The following is a 17,790-nucleotide window of genomic DNA, read 5'->3' as shown; positions in this document are numbered from 1 at the left end:
ACAGTACAAAAAGGATTACCACCTTCTCAAGTGAACCTGGGGACAGACAATAATTACTGCCTTGCTGACAATTCAGATTACAAGGATAAATATTTAATAAGTGTGTTGACTAAAAATATTCTATAAAAACAAAGTAACCTAGCACTTGAAATAAATTATTTTAAAGTAACAGTCCCTCCAACATATTAACACACGTGGCAAGTAGGTTTATTATAAAAAGTGGTACCAACAGGCTATGAGGAATACAAATACAAAGAATTATGTTGGTTAATATAATTCTGTGATAAAAATGCAGCAACTGCATCCATATGGAATTATATTTTAATACTTTTGCCCATTATGGTATACTGGGAAACTGATATTTCAAACCGTAAGAAATGCACAATCAGGTGGCTCAGTGGTAGCACTATACAGTGTGTTTCAGAAGGCCTTGGGCTGATGTTTATCCCTAGAGACTTCAACACAAAATCTAATGTGCTGATGGGGTGCTGCTCCATGTGGAAGGCGCCTGCTTACAGATAAAACATTTACCCTACAGCACTCAGTGCTCTCTTTGATTGCAAAAATGGCATAAAGTTGTCTATAAGGGAAATTTAAAGTATCAATTAATTTGAACAATGGTGGTTTTAGTTGTGAATTCATGGAAACGGAGATAGAGTTGAACTGGCAGAGAAAGAATTTTTTAGCGAGTCTAGTGACTACTGCTGATCGAGTCAAACCTTTGTATAGGATTGATTTTATTCAATCTAGTAAAAAGAAGAATGCATTAGTGATTGACTTATATTGAATTTACTCCACAGAAAAACTGGTCTACACCACAGTTTATAGTTCACATCAGCCTCCTCCCACACCTTTTCCTCTAACTCTATCAGCAATAATCTTCTATGTCTTTCTTCCAATGCACTTATCTAGCTGCCCTAAAATGCAGCTATTTCATTTAACCTATTTCATATCATACCTACTTCATTTCATGACACATTATGAAAATGTGATAGGGTCAGATGTGTGTAACGTTTGAGCTACTGAAGATCCATGGTTGTCATCAGTACCACTCACAACTCCTCAGATACTGAGCAGCCTGTATTGTGAAACAAGTTTATAAAATGTTTTTATTGCTTGAAATTTGGGTTCCAAAGTAGAGATGAATAGTTTTTTGGTTTTCTATTCTTGAGGATGTTTTTCTTTCAAAGATCAAGTGTCAGCTCAGTTATGTGGCATACACCACCTCTACCCCCCACCACCCCACCACCTCTACCCCCCTCCACCACCTCTACCTCTACCCCCCCCCCCCCCCCCCTCCCCCTCCCCCTCCCCCTCCCCCCCCTTTGCAGAGCTACATGGTCCTAGTCAATTCTCCGGAACCTTTCTCTCTTAACATACAAAGTGAAGTTCTTTGGTTAAACACAGTGAGCCATGTTTCAGCAACTCCAAGTCCAGCCTTCCTATGCTTACTGATTTTTTTAAAACCAAAGCCCACCATATTGTTCATTTAAAACATAGCCATGCCCTCAGCAATTACCTCCACAGCAACCTCAGGGCTTTGTTGTTTCTAAAAGCCGGTAAGCTGGGTCAAATGTTTAAGCCTTGCTTACAAACATAGGAAAGCAAGAATAAAACAAATTGAAAGTAAACAACTACCAAATCACCTCAAGATGAAACTCTACATTTTTAATCCTTAATATAACTAATATGCAGGTCATTGTGCTATAACGTGTATTTTCTTAAAAGAATTCACTAACACGATTGATAAATAAGGGACGCTGTTTCTGTAGTATAAATATTTAAAGCGCGTGTTGGTTATAATGTGATTCCGGCCCAATTAGCTTTGTTGTGGGGAAAATCACCAGCCTTGGAGTCAGAGTCAGGGTTCAACAACAGAGTTTATTGTACAAGGAAATACCGGAGCTCAGGGGAGAGGAAGATACCAACAGCACAGTGGTCAGCTGTGAGTTCTCTCTCAACCCGGAACACATCAGGAAACTTTTATATGTTTTGAAACATAATAGATCATTGATGAGGTTACTGTCTTTGTAACGTAGTTTGTTTAAACAGTGCAGAATTGTTGATAGTTTTGGTGCAGTCATTGTCAGTTCCAGCACAGCCTTTGTTAATTTCAGTGCAGTAATTGTCAGTTTCAGAGTCTGTATCAAACACTTAGCATTTCCATCAGAGGTGTTGACTGGATCCAGACACTTCGGTGGGCAGTGTACCCTACTCATGCGCATTCTCTCTCCCCCACCCGCATTAGACAAATCAATTAGGTTGAGAGTGCATTGTGCTGGCATTTTGGTGGCCCCAACAGTATCTGTGTTCTCTCTGCTATCTCTTTCCATATTGTGGTCCGTTGGCCATCTTGTGTGTGAACTGGTCAACTTATGGCTCAGCGGCCATCTTGTGTGTCCATGCGCCTAGTGTCACCCTGCCCCATGCCATCTCCCACTTCAGTTTAAATGGTACTACTATTACATGATTTTCTTAGACCACAGGGTTGCATGAGAACGGAACTACTGTGTTATCGCAGAACCGATTGTACAGACAATTTACACACTATCTTTTCAAAAAATAGCAGAAAATGCTTAGGAACGCAGTGATGTGCAAGTTTCCCTCCAATTTACACATGATCCTGATTTGGAATTACTTCACTGATCTTTCACTGCTAAAATGCCAGGACATTGTTTCTAACAGCACTGTGGGTCTGCCTATACTAGATAAGCTCCAGCGGTTCAAGGTGGCGGCTGACTGCCAAATAGAGATGGGAAATAAATGCTGGTCTTGCCAGTGATGCTTATATCGCATGAAAGAATGAAAGAAGGGGAGAATGTAATTGGTTTAAGGGATTATGTTTGCATTTATGTGCTGGTTTCTAGAAATGGTTCCAAGTAGTGGAAGGGCTTGGTTCCTGATCAGCAATTCAAAACACTATAGAGTGCTAAACATTTCACAGCCTTGCGAGACTGGGCAGTCAGCCCCATCTGCATTTTCCATGTAACAAATTCATCAGAACATTCAATCTGTGCAATATGGCCTTTATTTGGAAAATTTGGTCAAACATTCTCGAACTCATCAAAGTTTGGCATTGCTGAATGAATGGTACTGGGAAGAAAATTGGCTTTCTTGCATGATGTGATGGGAATTCCATTTTACACCCTGACATGACCTGGAGTTAAGATCTCCTGCAAACAGCAATTCCAGCATTGAGTCGAACACTAAAATACAGTGCAGATTATGTTGTGGAATGTGGCTTGAACCCATATTGCCTCATTCAAAGGCAACTTCACAAGTAACTTGATGGGTGATTTGGTCTAAAAAAAAATCATTTTTGGTGATTCAAGAGGGAGACAAAAATATTGCCTTGTTCTTTCAGAAGTGGAGGTGACCTAAAAGAGTACTACATTGTTGGAGATACTTTCTTTCATTAGTGGGTTAAACTAAGGCCATATATGATCACTTGACATTATTTTGAACAAGACCAGGGGATTTCTCCCTGGTGTTCTTGTCAATAAACGCTGACACTGCGAAAACAGATAATTTGGTCATTCCCATAGTGCTGTTGTGGGAGCTCTCTGCATGCAATTAGCTGCCCAAGTTCCCATTTTACCGCAACAATATGATTTCAGAAGTACTTCGCTGGCTCAAAAGCACTTTGGGGTGTTAAGATTGTGAAAGCTGCTACATAAATGCCAGCCTTTCTTTCCGAATAATTCTACAGTTTTTAATTGAAGGGATATGATCTGACAGAGCTACTTATTGTAATGACTGTCAATCTGCAAAGAAATATTTGGAAACAAATAATTTTGGGAACATTAGCATTTCTCCATAAAAGAAACAACACTTTTGAACAGTTTCTTGTCTGTCTATGCTGCATTTTCAGCTGGCTATCAGATGTAATTGAGGGAATATGATGCATCAGTCTTCGAACACTCACATCACCTATTATTAGCTACTTATGAATTAAAATACACCAAGCCTTTTCATGACTTCCTTTCTCTCAGTTCTTGTAGCCAATGAGGCTCTGATACAACACATGTTAAGGAGAAACTGGTATTTTCTTATCCTGTTCAAAGTGAGAGCTCAGAACCTCTAAAATAATTGCACAATATATTATTATGTATAGAAATAGCTTATCAATTCAAAATAAGTCAAAAACAACTCACGAATTTCAAAGTACACAGTATTCTCCAAACCATCATTCAGTCTATTATTAAGCATGAATAATCACAGGAGAAAGTGAGGACTGCAGATGCTGGAGACCAGAGTTGACGAGTGTGATGCTGGAAAAGCACAGCAGGTCACGCAGCATCCAAGGAGCAGCAGAGTTGACTTTTCGAGCACAAGCACTTCAATCTGGAATCCTGATGAAGGGCTTATGCTAGAAACATCGATTCTTTTGCTCCTCGGATGCTGCATGACCACTGTGCTTTTCCAGCACCATACTCTTTGACCATGAATAATCACAACCTGTTTCTGCAATCAGGTTTTCTGGGAAGACTGTCCTGCAGCAGCATTGTAGTGAAGCAGCTTGGGAAGAGTGCCCTCGAGTCAGCTTTGCAGTGAAGCAGACTGGGAAGACTGTCGTCGAGTCAGCATCGCAATGAAGTTGCCTGGAAAGTGTGCCCAAAAGGTGATGTGGGATTAGAGGAAGCAGCTGATCATTTAAGTAAAGTTGGGTGACTATTTACACTATTTTATTGTTTATAGTTTGTAAGGTATTTATTCTGGGTTTATCATTTGTAAAATAATATTGCAGAGGTTCAGAGAAGAAGGGTTCTAGAGTAACTAAAACTATTTGATTTGAACGGAAATCTAAAGGTTCAATTTAAAGGTGTAAGTCATGGTAGGAGAGCTCAAAGTTGTGATTTGCCCCTCCTGCTTAATATGGGGAGTCTGGCGTCTGGAACTAGAATGAATGCAGAAAGTGTCTCCAGTTATAGTTCATGGAAGGTTGTTTCAGAGTTGGACCTGCAGCTGGGAACACTGTGGAGAATTGACAAAGATGAAAATATGGTGGCGAGGTGGTAACTCCATAGGCTAAGATTCCATGGACAGAAAGGGAATTGAAGATCCGAGATAGGGAAAGCGACTAGGCAGGCAGTGCAGACGTCTCCTGCGGTTGTTCCCCTGCAAACAGATATACACTTTGTATACTGCTGGAGGTCCCTCCAAGGAAAGTAGCAACAACTAAATTCATTGCACCACAGTTGGCATTGCTGCACACATGGGTTAGGGCATTCATAAGGATTCAATTGTGAGGGGAGTAGGTACATATTTCTGTGCCTGCAAACGGGATTCCAGGGTGCTATATTGTCAAAGATTTCTTGAAGTGGCTACAGAATCTTCTGGAGGGTGGAGGAAGAACAGCCAGTGGTTGTGGTTCGCATCGGTACCAACAACAGAGGTAAATAAAAGGGAAGAGATCCTAAAAATAGAAGACAGAGAGTTAGAAGCAGTTAACAAGTCGGAGCTGAATGGTAGTGATGTCAAGATTAGTACTCGTGCCATGTACTAATTAAAGTAGAAATAGAAAGATACATCAGATTGATACGTGACTGGAGAGATGTTACGAGGAGAAAGGTTTCAGATTCTTGAGTCATTGGGAGTCTTTCTGGAAACAGGGGAGACTGGTACAAGCTGGATGAATTGCACCTGGGCAGGACTGGAACACCTCCCCTTAGGAGGAGGGTTGACTAGTGCAGTTGGGAAGGGTTTAAACTAAAATGACAGAGGGATAGGAACCTATATCGGCAGACAGAAGAGAGGAAAACAAGGGAAAAATCTAAACATAAAACAAGTGAACGCAGATAATTTAAGGGCAATAATCAAACAAGGCCACAGTGCAATGAAACGTGAATGAAACAAAAAATGTTCAAAAGACAAGACTAAGACCTTGTGTCTTAATGCATGGAATATTTGAAATCAAGTTGATGAACTGGTCATGCAAATCGATATGAACAGATATGATAATAGTAAGAATAGCAGAGACGTGGCTGCAGGGTGACCAGGAACGGGAACTAAACATCAAGGGGTATTCAGTTTTAGGAAGGATACATAAAGAGGAAAAGGAGGTGGGTTACCCTGCTGATTAAAGAGGACATTAACACAATAGCAAGAAAGGATGTTAGTTCTGGTGAAGTGGAATCTGTATGGGTAGAGTTTTGAAACACCAAAGGCCGAAAACAAGAGTGGGGATTGTAAAAATACTCCCCAACTTCAGTAGTAACATAGGGGAAGACATTAAACTGGTAATTAGAGATACAAACTATAAAAATACAGCTATAATCATGGGCAACTTTAATCTGTATGTGGATTGGGCAAATCAAATCAGTAACAATGCCATTTCGGAGGAACTCCTGGATTGGCTATGAGGTTTTCTGTATCAAAATATTGAGGAATGAACCATAAGACAAACCATTCTAGGCTGGGTATTATGTCAGAAGAAAGGACGTGATGGCCTAGTGGTATCATTGCTGGACGTTAATCCAGAATCCCAGGTAATGTTCTGGGGACATGGGTTCAAATCCTGCCACAGCAGATGGTAGGATATGAATTCAACAAAAATGTGCAATTTAAGAGTAGAATGATAACCACAAATTCATTGTTGATTGTTGGAACCCATCTGGTACACCGATGTCATTCAAGAAAGGAACTGCCATCCTGACCTGGTTTGGCATGTGACTTCAGGCAGCCATGTGGTTGAAACTTAACCACCCTGTGTGCAATTAGGGATGGGCAATAAATGCTGACCTAGCCAGTTAAGTCCACATCCCGTAAATGAATAAAAGAAAACTGGGAATTAATTGGGACTGTGATAACCCTTACATGCCCATGGGAGATCATTAATTAATGTCGTCATAGAATCATAGAATCCCTGCAGTGTGGAAACAGGCCCTTTAGCTCAACTGGAGCAGAGGGTTATCACCATCACCCCCTACCGTCATCTACCTATCGCTTTCCTAGCTAACTTCCCCCCAGCATCAGCCCCCTCCTATTTATCTCTCAGCCCCCTTGAGACTCCCCCTACATTCCTGAAGAGCTTCTGCTCAAAACGTTGGATGCTGCCTGACCTGCTGTGCTTTTCCAGTGCCACACTTTTGACTCTGACCTCCAGCATCTGCAGTCCACATATTCTCCTCTTCATGAATTGTTGAGAATAAGTCCTCCTGGTAACAGGCAATGGAACTTTTATAGAGTGGTAAAACAAAATAAGCAAACAGTGGTAGTCTCTTTCCACTTATGCTTGTGCTTGGGTGTCCTTGGAGAGGCAGCACACTGTGTCCCATCGATGCTTTTGATGCCTTTAAAGAGAGGTGGTCACTGCTAAGTGGACAATGCTTTATTTTCTTCTCCAACTCCATTTGATTTAGCTCCTTCTTGCTCCCCTTACCCTCACTTCACTTTGATAGTTCACATTACCCAGAATGGGCTTTGCTTTTAATATTTGCTACAATAATTGACTACAGTGATTACTGATGGTGGTTTGTTGTTTAAAGAAAAACAAAGGTAAGTCATGGCGATTAGTAATGGGAAAATTGTTTGGTTGGGGGTAATGATATTTGTGGATATAAAAAGTGACAATGTCCCTAACTCTGGGCTGTGGAGGCCTAGGTTCAAATTCCACCTGCTCCAAAGCTGTGTGATAGCAACTCTGAACAGGTTGATTAGAATTTTTTTCAAAAAGCAGACCAAAAACAGGTTGATTAGAAAATATCCATAAAAGAAACCCAATCATGGTGACTGGATAGTGGGAAAGCTGTTAATTGTGTGTGATAGCATTTCTGGGTATGACAAGAAAAAAGCAGACTTAAGCACTCTTTTGGTACATTGGTAATGTCCCTACCTTTGAACCGGGAGGCCCAGGTTCAAGTCCCACCAGCTTGAGGGGTACGTCACAACACCTCTGAGCAGACTGATGAGAAAATATCTCTGTTTGTCCCAGACTGGGATTAGCCTTCTTACATCATGAGTGGTGGCTTTATTTTGGTCTTCAACAATAAATGATGTTCCTTTCCAGTCTGCTTCAGAGTTATTACCGTGGCCATATTATAACAGAATGCTACATTAAGATGAAGATTGATGTTGTTGATTCTGAGACTTGGATATGGAATCAAAATAAAGGAAACTACAATTATATGAGGTACAAGCTGGCTGTGATACTGTGGGAACGGTGGATAGATAATGGCAAACATTTAAGGTGGATAGACTACATCCCACGGTATTTAAGGAAGCAGCCCTACAATTAGTGATTGTGCTGATCATCTTTCAAGGTATAGAATATTGAACAGTTCCTAAGGACTTGTGGGTAGTTAATGTAAGCACATTATATAAAAAAATGATACAAGGTAAAAACAGAGAATTATAGTTAGCCTGACACTGGTAGCAGGGAAAACGCTAGAGTCCATTATAAAAGATTTAATAGCAGAGTGTTTGGAAAACGTGATTATACAGAGTCAGCATGGATTTACAAAAGGGAAATCATGCATGGCAAATCTACTGGAATTTTTTGTGGTGTAACTGGTAGAGTTGGTGAGGGGAAGCCAGCGGATGTGGTTCACTTGGACTTTCAAAGGATTTACATAAGAGCATAGCACTTAAAGTTAAATCACATGGTAGTGGGGTGGTGCACTGAAGAGAACTGGTTGGCAGACAGAAAACAAAGGGTAGGAATAAATGGAGAATATTTTTCTGAGTAGCAGTGACCAATAGTTTACCGTAGGCATCAGTGCTTGGACCCCAGATATTCACGATATATATTAATGATTTAGGTAAACTAACTCATGGCAATATCTGGCAATACCTTGCGTTGGCAGACAACACAAAGCTGGGCAGGTTGATGAACTGTGAGGAGGTTGCAGAGATGTGATTTGGATAAGCTGAGTGAGTGGGCAAATGCATGGTTGATGATATATAATGTGCATAAATGAGGCATTATCCACTTTGGTAGCAAAAACAGGAAGGCGGATTAAAATGGCGATACAATAGAAAAGGGGAGGTGCAACAAGACTTCGGTGTCGTTGTACACCAAGTGCTGAAAGTCAGCATACAGGTGCAGCAGGTAGTGAAGAAGGCAAATGGTGTGTTGATCTTCAGAGTGAGAGGATTGGAGTACAAGAACTGTTTTGCTGTATTTGTACAGGGCATTGGTGAGACAATACTGTAGTGTGTAAGCAGTTTTGGTCTCTTTATCTGATGAAGAACATTCTGGCTGTGAAGGGAGTCAATGAAACGTTTGCCAGACTGATTCCGAGGATGGCAGGACTGATGTCTGAAGACAGATGATATTCACTGGAGTTTAGAAGAATGACGGGGGTGGTACCAGGGGACTGGAGAGTAGCGAATGTTGTGCCCCTGTTCAAAAAAGGGAATAGGGATAACCCCGGGAATTACAGGCCAGTTAGTCTTACTTCTGTGGTAGGCAAAGTAATGGAAAGGGTACTGAGGGATAGGATTTACGAGTATCTGGAACGGCACTGCTTGATTAGGGACAGCCAGCACGGATTTGTGAAGGGTAGGTCTTGCCTTACAAGTCTTATTGAATTCTTCGAGGAGGTGACCAAGCATGTGGATGAGGGTAGAGCAGTGGATGTAGTGTACATGGATTTTAGTAAGGCATTTGATAAGGTTCCCCATGGTAGGCTTATGCGGAAAGTCAGGAGGCATGGGATAGAGGGAAATTTGGCCAATTGGATAGAAAACTGGCTAACCGGTCGAAGTCAGAGAGTGGTAGTAGATGGTAAATATTCAGCATGGAGTCCAGTTACAAGTGGAGTTCCGCAGGGATCAGTTCTGGGTCCTCTGCTGTTTGTAATTTTTATTAATGACTTAGATGAGGGAGTCGAAGGGTGGGTCAGTAAATTTGCAGATGATACAAAGATAGGTGGAGTTGTGGACAGTGAGGAGGGCTGTTGTCGGCTGCAGAGGGACTTAGATATGATGCAGAGCTGGGCTGAGGAGTGGCAGATGGAGTTCAACCCTGCCAAGTGTGAAGTTGTCCATTTTGGAAGAACAAATAAAAATGCGGAATACAGGGTTAATGGTAGGGTTCTTGGTCAGGTGGAGGAACAGAGGGATCTTGGGGTCTATGTACATAGATCTTTGAAGGTTGCCACTCAGGTGGATAGAGTTTGTAAGAAGGCCTATGGAGTATTATCGTTCATTAGCAGAGGGATTGAATTCAAGAGTCGTGAGGTGATGTTGCAGCTGTACAGGACTTTGGTTAGGCCACATTTGGAGTACTGTGTGCAGTTCTGGTCGCCTCACTTTAGGAAAGATGTGGAAGCTTTGGAGAGGGTGCAGAGAAGATTTACCAGGATGTTGCCTGGAATGGAGAGTAGGTCGTACGAGGATAGGTTGAGAGTTCTCGGCCTTTTCTCGTTGGAACGGCGAAGGATGAGGGGTGACTTGATAGAGGTTTATAAGATGATCAGAGGAATAGATAGAGTAGACAGTCAGAAACTTTTTCCCCGGGTACAACAGAGTGTTACAAGGGGACATAAATTTAAGGTGAAGGGTGGAAGGTATAGGGGAGATGTCAGGGGTGGGTTCTTCACCCAGAGAGTGGTGGGGGCATGGAATGCGCTGCCCGTGGGAGTGGTAGAGTCAGATTCATTGGCGACCTTTAAGCGGCATTTGGATAGGTACATGGATGGGTGCTTAATCTAGGATAGAAGTTCGGCACAACATCGTGGGCCGAAGGGCCTGTTCTGTGCTGTATTGTTCTAGGTTCTATGTTCTATGTTCTATGTTCTAATCTCATAGGAACCTACAAAATTCTAACAAGACTAGACAGGGTGAGATTATGAAGGATATTCCTGATGACTGGGGAGTCCGGAATCAGAGGTAGCGGTTTAAGGAAATGGGCTAAACTGCTTGGGATTGAGATGACAAGAAATGTCTTCAATCAAAGAGGTGAGTCTGTCAAATTCTCTGCCAAAGAGAGTGGTTGATACCGAAACATTGAGTGCTTTCAAGAAGGGTACATGTAGTTCTTGGGGCTAAAAGGATCAAAGGGTATCAGGAGAATGCATGAACAGGGTATTGTTACGATACAGTAAACCTCTCTGCTTAATTTAAACCAGCAACACGGAAAAGATTTATCCCGTGCAGTAATCTGTGAAAATTTGAGAGGCTAAGAACTATCCCAAAGGTCACTATTTGTAGTAAAAATTAACAACTTTATTTCTTAAAGTAGGATAGAAAATAAGTAACTAATAACTAATTAAAACTCCTTTCTCTAACCTCTTTTTTTAACCTTCCCCTTCTACAATACTAGTCCGATAAAACCACTGATTAAGATTTACCAAAAATTTAAATTTCAAAACCAGCCAGCTATCGAATCTTCCCTTCATATCTTCCTCTGTCTTAGTACATAGAACGTTACAGCACAGTACAGAACCTTCAGCCCTCAATGTTGCGCCAACCTGTGAAATTAATCTGATGCCCATCTCATCTACACTGTTCCATTATTATCCATATGTATGTTCAATGCACATTTAAATGCCCTTAATGTCAATGAGTCTACTATTGCTGCAGAGAGTGCGATCCAAGACCCTACTACTCTCTGAATAAAGAAACTACCCCGATATCTGTCCTAAATCTATCACCCCTCAATTTTAAGCTATGTCCTTCACCATCTGAGGAAAAAGACTCTCACTATCCACCCTATCTAACCCTTTGATTATTTGATATGTCACGATTAATTCACGTCTCAACCTTCTTCTCTCCAACGAAAACAGCCTCAGTTCCCTCAGCCTTCCCTTGTAAGACCTTCCTTCCATACCAGGCAACATCCTAGTAAATTTCCTCTGAACCTTTTCCAAAGCATCCACATCCTTCCTGTAATGCGGTGACCAGAACTGAATGCAATATTCCAGGTGCGCCTTTACTAGAGTCTCTTATAACATTTACCAGCACCTTACCCACAACTGAAGTAAGGCTCACTGGCTTATAATTACCAGGGTTGTCCCGACTCCCCTTCTTAAACAAGGGAACAATGTTTGCTATTCTCCAGTCTTCTGGGACTACTCCTGTCAACAATAATGACATAAAGATCAACCAAAGGCTCTGCAATCTCTTCTCTGGATTCCCAGAGAATCCGAGGATAAATCCCAATCGGCTAGGGGTCTTATATACTTTCAGATCTTCCAAAATTGCGAAACCCTCCCCTTTGTCAGCCTCAATGCCATCTAACCTTGTGGCCTGTATCTTCTTTTCTTCTTCTTAGGGATTTCTGTTTCACAGGTCACTGAGCAATAAGGTACCTTTAAGAGAGCAATTCTCTAGACAGTCTGCATGTGTTGGCAGCTTGGCAGTTCTCCCTCAACTGTTCAAGTTTTCTTGGTCTTTACCCCGAAAGCATTGGTTTGTGTCATTGGCTTTTAATGTTGCCAATATACTAAATTCAAACTTGATTGGAGTTTGGTATTTTTGAGGTATATGGTAAACTGATTGGCAAAATTTTAATTTATTTTGTCGTCTTCAGGCAATAAGCTAATCTAGCTGTTTGACCAAATATTACATTGTTACCTTATTCAGAACACTTGGTGCTGTACCAGGTAGTTCTGCTGGCTTTTAACTTTCTTAAAGGTACAGTACCCCTTACACCATCATAACGCCTCCCTCCTTATGAAAAGATGAACCATTATGAAAAGGTGGCTTCATTTATTCTTCTATACTTTAAACACATTGCCAGAACATACAGATAACTTTAATCTAAGTTCACCTTAACCTCTTCCTATATAGTATATGTATATATAAAAAACGCTAAATAAATATAAATCAGATCTAAACTTTATCAGTTAACTCCACGATAGTGCATCTGCAATTATATTTGTATGACCCGCAACATGTACGATTTTGAAATTAAAAGCCTGTGACAAAAGACTCCAATGAAATAGTCTCATATTCTTGTCTTTAAAGCTTCTGAGAATGTAAGAGGATTGTGATCCGTGCACACAACTGTCTCCAACAAATTAGATTAGATTAGATTCCCTACAGTGTGGAAACAGGCCCTTCGGCCCAACCAGTCCACACTGACCCTCCGAAGAGTAACCCACCCAGGCCCATTTCCCTCTGATTAATGCACCGAACACTATGGGCAATTTAGCACGACCAATTCACCTTAACTGCACATCTTTGGACTGTGGGATGAAACCGGAGCACCCAGAGGATACCCACGCAGACACGAGGAGAATGTGCAAACTCCAAACAGATAGTCGCCAAGGCTAGAATCGAACCTGGGACCCTGGTGCTGTGAAGTAGCAATGCTAACCAATTGCTCATGACATACATTATAAAATATTGTAAGGCCAGTACCAAACTCAATAGTTCTTTTTCAATCATGGAGTAGGATCATGGATTGAACTGGTAGTTCAATCTCATCCACATCTCTCTGTAGCAGGTCAACTCCTATGTCACTAGTGTCGATGGTGACTTTAAAAAGGTTTGAAAAGTTTGGTGTAGTTAAAACTGGTTTGGTGATTAATATGGCTTTCAAATGGTTGAATGCCTGCTGGCATTGTTCTGTCCACTGAAACTATGTGTTCTTCTTCAGCAAATCGGTTAATGGTGCCACTACACTGTTGAAGTTTGGAACAAACTTCCAACAGAATCCACTGAGTGCTAAGAATTGGAGCACCTCAAGGTTGGTCGTGGAAATTCCTCGATGGACTTTGTCTTTCATTCTGTGGGGTCAACCTTCCATGACTGATGTTATGCCCCAAGAACATCACCTCTGCTTTTGTGAATTCAGTTTTGTTTAAGTTTATCACCAGTTTTGCTTCTCATAGTTGTTCAAAGAGCTCTGCCAACTGTATCATGTGATCCATCCAGGATTTAGGAAAGATCACTACATCGTTCAAATAGACTGCACAGTTTGTTAACCCAGCCACAACTCTGGTCATGAGTCTATGGAATGTGGCGGGTGCATTCTTCATTCCAAAGGGCATCACTTTCAACGGTTAGATCCTGTATCTCTCAAATGGATAACTGCTTGCCCTTCTTCCCCTGTTCTTTGAGTAAACTTTACCCACAGTAGAGATCAGGTACTAACGACATACCCAGCCCCTGTCCAGGCTGTGCACTCTCCTGTAACTCCTGAGCTCTTCTTGGGGTGTCCTTTACTACTGTCACTAATGCCATTGGCCTAGCTTCTTTTACCACATCTTTTCCCACAGTGCCTTTCTTTAACAGCCACCACTGTGACTTTACGTGCCCCACCTTTTGGCAGTGAAAACACCTTTTGCCAGTGCCCTTCTGAAACCACCAGCACTGTAATTTTCTGTATCCCACTCCATTACAGTGAAAACAGCAGAGGTCTTTCATCCTCGGTACACCCTCTTGAGCTTCTTTAACCGGTGGTAAAATCTTACCAATGCTCTCTACTCTTAGTTTTGGAGTGTAGGATCTCCCCTTCTCCCAACTTTTATTCCTCACAGGACAAAATTCTGGCCAGAAGCTTGTCTTATGCACCAACATGTAGTCATCTGCTAATTCTACTGCCCTTCTCACTTCCTAAACTTTCTGTTCTTCCACGTGAAGTTTTACCATCTCTGGAAGTGAGTTTTTGTACTCCTCCAGCAGAATAATCTCTTGTCGAGTCTCAAAGGTCCTTTCTAATTTTAAAGCATGCATTCATCTATCAAAAGTATTATGTTTACTTCTTCCTAACTCAACAGAAGTCGGACCTGGTTCCTACTTTGTGTTTCTGAACTGCAGTCTACATGCTTCTGGTACCAATTCATAAGCACTTAAAATAGCCTGTTTAACCACTTCATAATCTCTTGACACCTCATCTGACAGTGCGCCAAATACCTCTACCAGTTTAGTCTGCACTAGCATTACCCATAAATCCTCAGACCATTCCACCTGCCTAGCCTATTTTTTTCAATTGAAATAAAGGAGGCTTCAACATCTTTATCATCAAAATGAGGCAGAGTTTTGACATATTAGAATATATCACGACCTTCTCTTATACCATCCACCCTGTTAAGTTGACTTTGTTGACTAAGCCACAACTTTTCAAGTTAAAGTCTCTTTTTGCTCAGCTAAGAACCTTCACACTCCCTTTCTCTCTCTCGCACCCTTTCTTCTCTCCCTTTCTCTCTCTCTCACTCCCTTTCTTCTCTCCCTTTCTCTCTCTCTCACTCCCTTTCTTCTCTCCCTTTCTCTCTCTCTCACTCCCTTTCTTCTCTCCCTTTCTCTCTCTCTCTCACTCCCTTTCTTCTCTCCCTCTCTCTCTCTCTCTCACTCCCTTTCTCCTCTCCCTCTCTCTCTCTCTCTCACTCCCTTTCTCTCTCTCCCCCTTTCACTGTCTCTCTCCATTCTTCTCTCGCGTTCTCGCTCTCTCTCACCCTTTCTACTCTTCCTTTCTCTCCCTCTCCCTCCCTCCCTTTCTTCTCTTCCTTTCTCTCCCTCTCCCTCCCTTTCTTCTCTCACTTTCTCTCTCTCCCTCCCTTTCTTCTCTCCCTTTCTCACTCCCTCTCCCTCCCTTTCTCTCGCCCTCTCCCTCCCTTTCTTCTCTCCCTTTCTCTCGCCCTCTCCCTCACTTTCTTCTCTTCCTTTCTCTCTCGCCCTCTCCCTCCCTTTCTTCTCTCCTCTCCCTCCCTTTCTTCTCTCCCTTTCTCTCGCCCTCTACCTCCCTTTCTTCTCACCCTTTCTCTCCTTTTCTTCTCTCCCTTTCTCTCTCGCTCTCCCTTTCTCCCTCTCCTTTCACTCCCTCCCTTCTCTCCCTCCCTTTCTTTCTTCTCTCCCTTTCACTCCCTCCCCTTATTTCTCTCCCTCTCCCTCCCTCTCCTTCTCACCCTCTCTCTCTCTCTCCCTCCCTTTCTCTTTCTCTCCCTCTCCCTCCCCCTCCCTTTCTCTCCCTCTCCCTCCCCCTCCCTTTCTCTCCCTCTCCCTCCCCCTCCCTTTCTCTCCCTCTCCCTCCCCCTCCCTTTCTCTCCCTCTCCCTCCCCCTCCCTTTCTCTCCCTCTCCCTCCCCTCCCTTTCTCTCCCTCTCCCTCCCCTCCCTTTCTCTCCCTCTCCCTCCCCCTCCCTTTCTCTCCCTCTCCCTCTCCCTCCCTTTCTCTCCCTCTCCCTCTCCCTCTCCCTCTCCCTCCCTTTCTCCCCCTCTCCCTCCCCCTCCCTTTCTCCCCCTCTCCCTCCCCCTCCCTTTCTCCCCCTCTCCCTCCCCCTCCCTTTCTCTCCCTCTCCCTCCCCTCCCTTTCTCTCCCTCTCCCTCCCTTTCTCTTTCTCTCCCTCCCCCTCCCTTTCTCTCCCTCCCTTTCTCTTTCTCTCCCTCCCCCTCTCCCTCCCCCTCTCCCTCCCTTTCTCTTTCTCTCCCTCTCCCGCCCTTTCTCTCCCTCTCCCTCCCTTTCTCTCCCTCTCCCTCCCTTTCTCTCCCTCTCCCTCCCTTTCTCTCCCTCTCCCTCCCTTTCTCTTTCTCTCCCTCCCCCTCCCTTTCTCTCCCTCCCTTTCTCTTTCTCTCCCTCCCCCTCTCCCTCCCTTTCTCTTTCTCTCCCTCCCCCTCCCTTTCTCTCTCTCTCTCCCTCCCCCTCCCCTTTCTCTCTCTCTCTCCCTCCCCCTCCCTTTCTCTCCCTCCCCCTCCCCCTCCCTTTCTCTCCCTCCCCCTCCCCCTCCCTTTCTCTCCCTCCCCCTCCCCCTCCCTTTCTCTCCCTCCCCCTCCCCCTCCCTTTCTCTCCCTCCCCCCTCCCCCCTCCCTTTCTCTCCCTCCCCCTCCCCCTCCCTTTCTCTCCCTCTCCCCCTCCCTTTCTCTCCCTCCCTCTCCCCCTCCCTCTCCCCCTCCCTTTCTCTCCCTCTCCCTCCCTTCCTCTCGCTCTCTCGCTCGCTCTCTCCCTCCCTCCCTCCCGCTCTCTCGCTCGCTCTCTCCCTCCCTCCCTCCCGCTCTCTCGCTCGCTCTCTCCCTCCCTCCCTCCCGCTCTCTCGCTCGCTCTCTCCCTCCCTCCCTCCCGCTCGCTCTCTCTCTCTCTCCCTCCCTCCCTCCCGCTCTCTCGCTCGCTCTCTCCCTCCCTCCCTCCCGCTCGCTCTCTCTCTCTCTCCCTCCCTCCCTCCCGCTCGCTCTCTCTCTCCCTCCCCTCCCTCCCGCTCGCTCTCTCTCTCCCTCCCTCCCGCTCTCTCTCTCTCTCCCTCCCTCCCTCCCGCTCTCTCTCTCTCTCCCTCCCTCCCTCCCGCTCTCTCTCTCTCTCCCTCCCTCCCTCCCGCTCTCTCTCTCTCTCCCTCCCTCCCGCTCTCTCTCTCTCTCCCTCCCTCCCTCCCGCTCTCTCTCTCTCTCTCTCTCCCTCCCTCCCGCTCTCTCTCTCTCTCTCTCTCTCCCTCCCTCCCGCTCTCTCTCTCTCTCTCCCTCCCTCTCTCTCTCTCCCTCCCTCCCTCCCGCTCGCTCTCTCTCTCCCTCCCTCCCTCCCGCTCTCTCTCTCCCTCCCTCCCTCCCGCTCTGTCTCTCTCTCCCTCCCTCCCTCCCGCTCTCTCTCTCTCTCCCTCCCTCCGCTCGCTCGCTCTCTCCCTCCTCCCGCTCGCTCTCTCCCCCCCTCTCGCTCGCTCGCTCTCTCCCTCCCTCCCGCTCGCTCTCTCCCTCCCTCTCTCTCTCCTCCCTCCCGCTCTCTCTCTCTCTCCCTCCCGCTCTCTCTCTCTCTCCCTCCCTCTCTCTCTCTCTCTCCCTCCCTCCCTCCCGCTCTCTCTCTCTCTCCCTCCCTCCCTCCCGCTCTCTCTCTCTCTCTCCCTCCCTCCTTCCCGCTCTCTCTCTCTCCTCTCCCTCCCTCCCTCCCGCTCTCTCTCTCTCTCCCTCCCTCCCGCTCTCTCTCT

General features: G+C 44.5%; 1 protein-coding gene across 7 annotated transcripts in view; it reads right to left on the bottom strand.

Annotated features, from left to right (window-relative positions):
- The window catches only part of fcsk (fucose kinase), a 391,653-nt gene that overhangs the window by 231,788 nt on the left and 142,075 nt on the right, over positions 1-17,790 (bottom strand). The window lies entirely within an intron of this gene.

Source organism: Chiloscyllium punctatum, chromosome 26, assembly GCF_047496795.1.
Source record: "Chiloscyllium punctatum isolate Juve2018m chromosome 26, sChiPun1.3, whole genome shotgun sequence".
NCBI classification, from domain to species: domain Eukaryota; kingdom Metazoa; phylum Chordata; class Chondrichthyes; order Orectolobiformes; family Hemiscylliidae; genus Chiloscyllium; species Chiloscyllium punctatum.
Note: the sequence above shows the minus strand (reverse complement) of the source record. Positions and strands in the feature narration are given on the sequence as shown.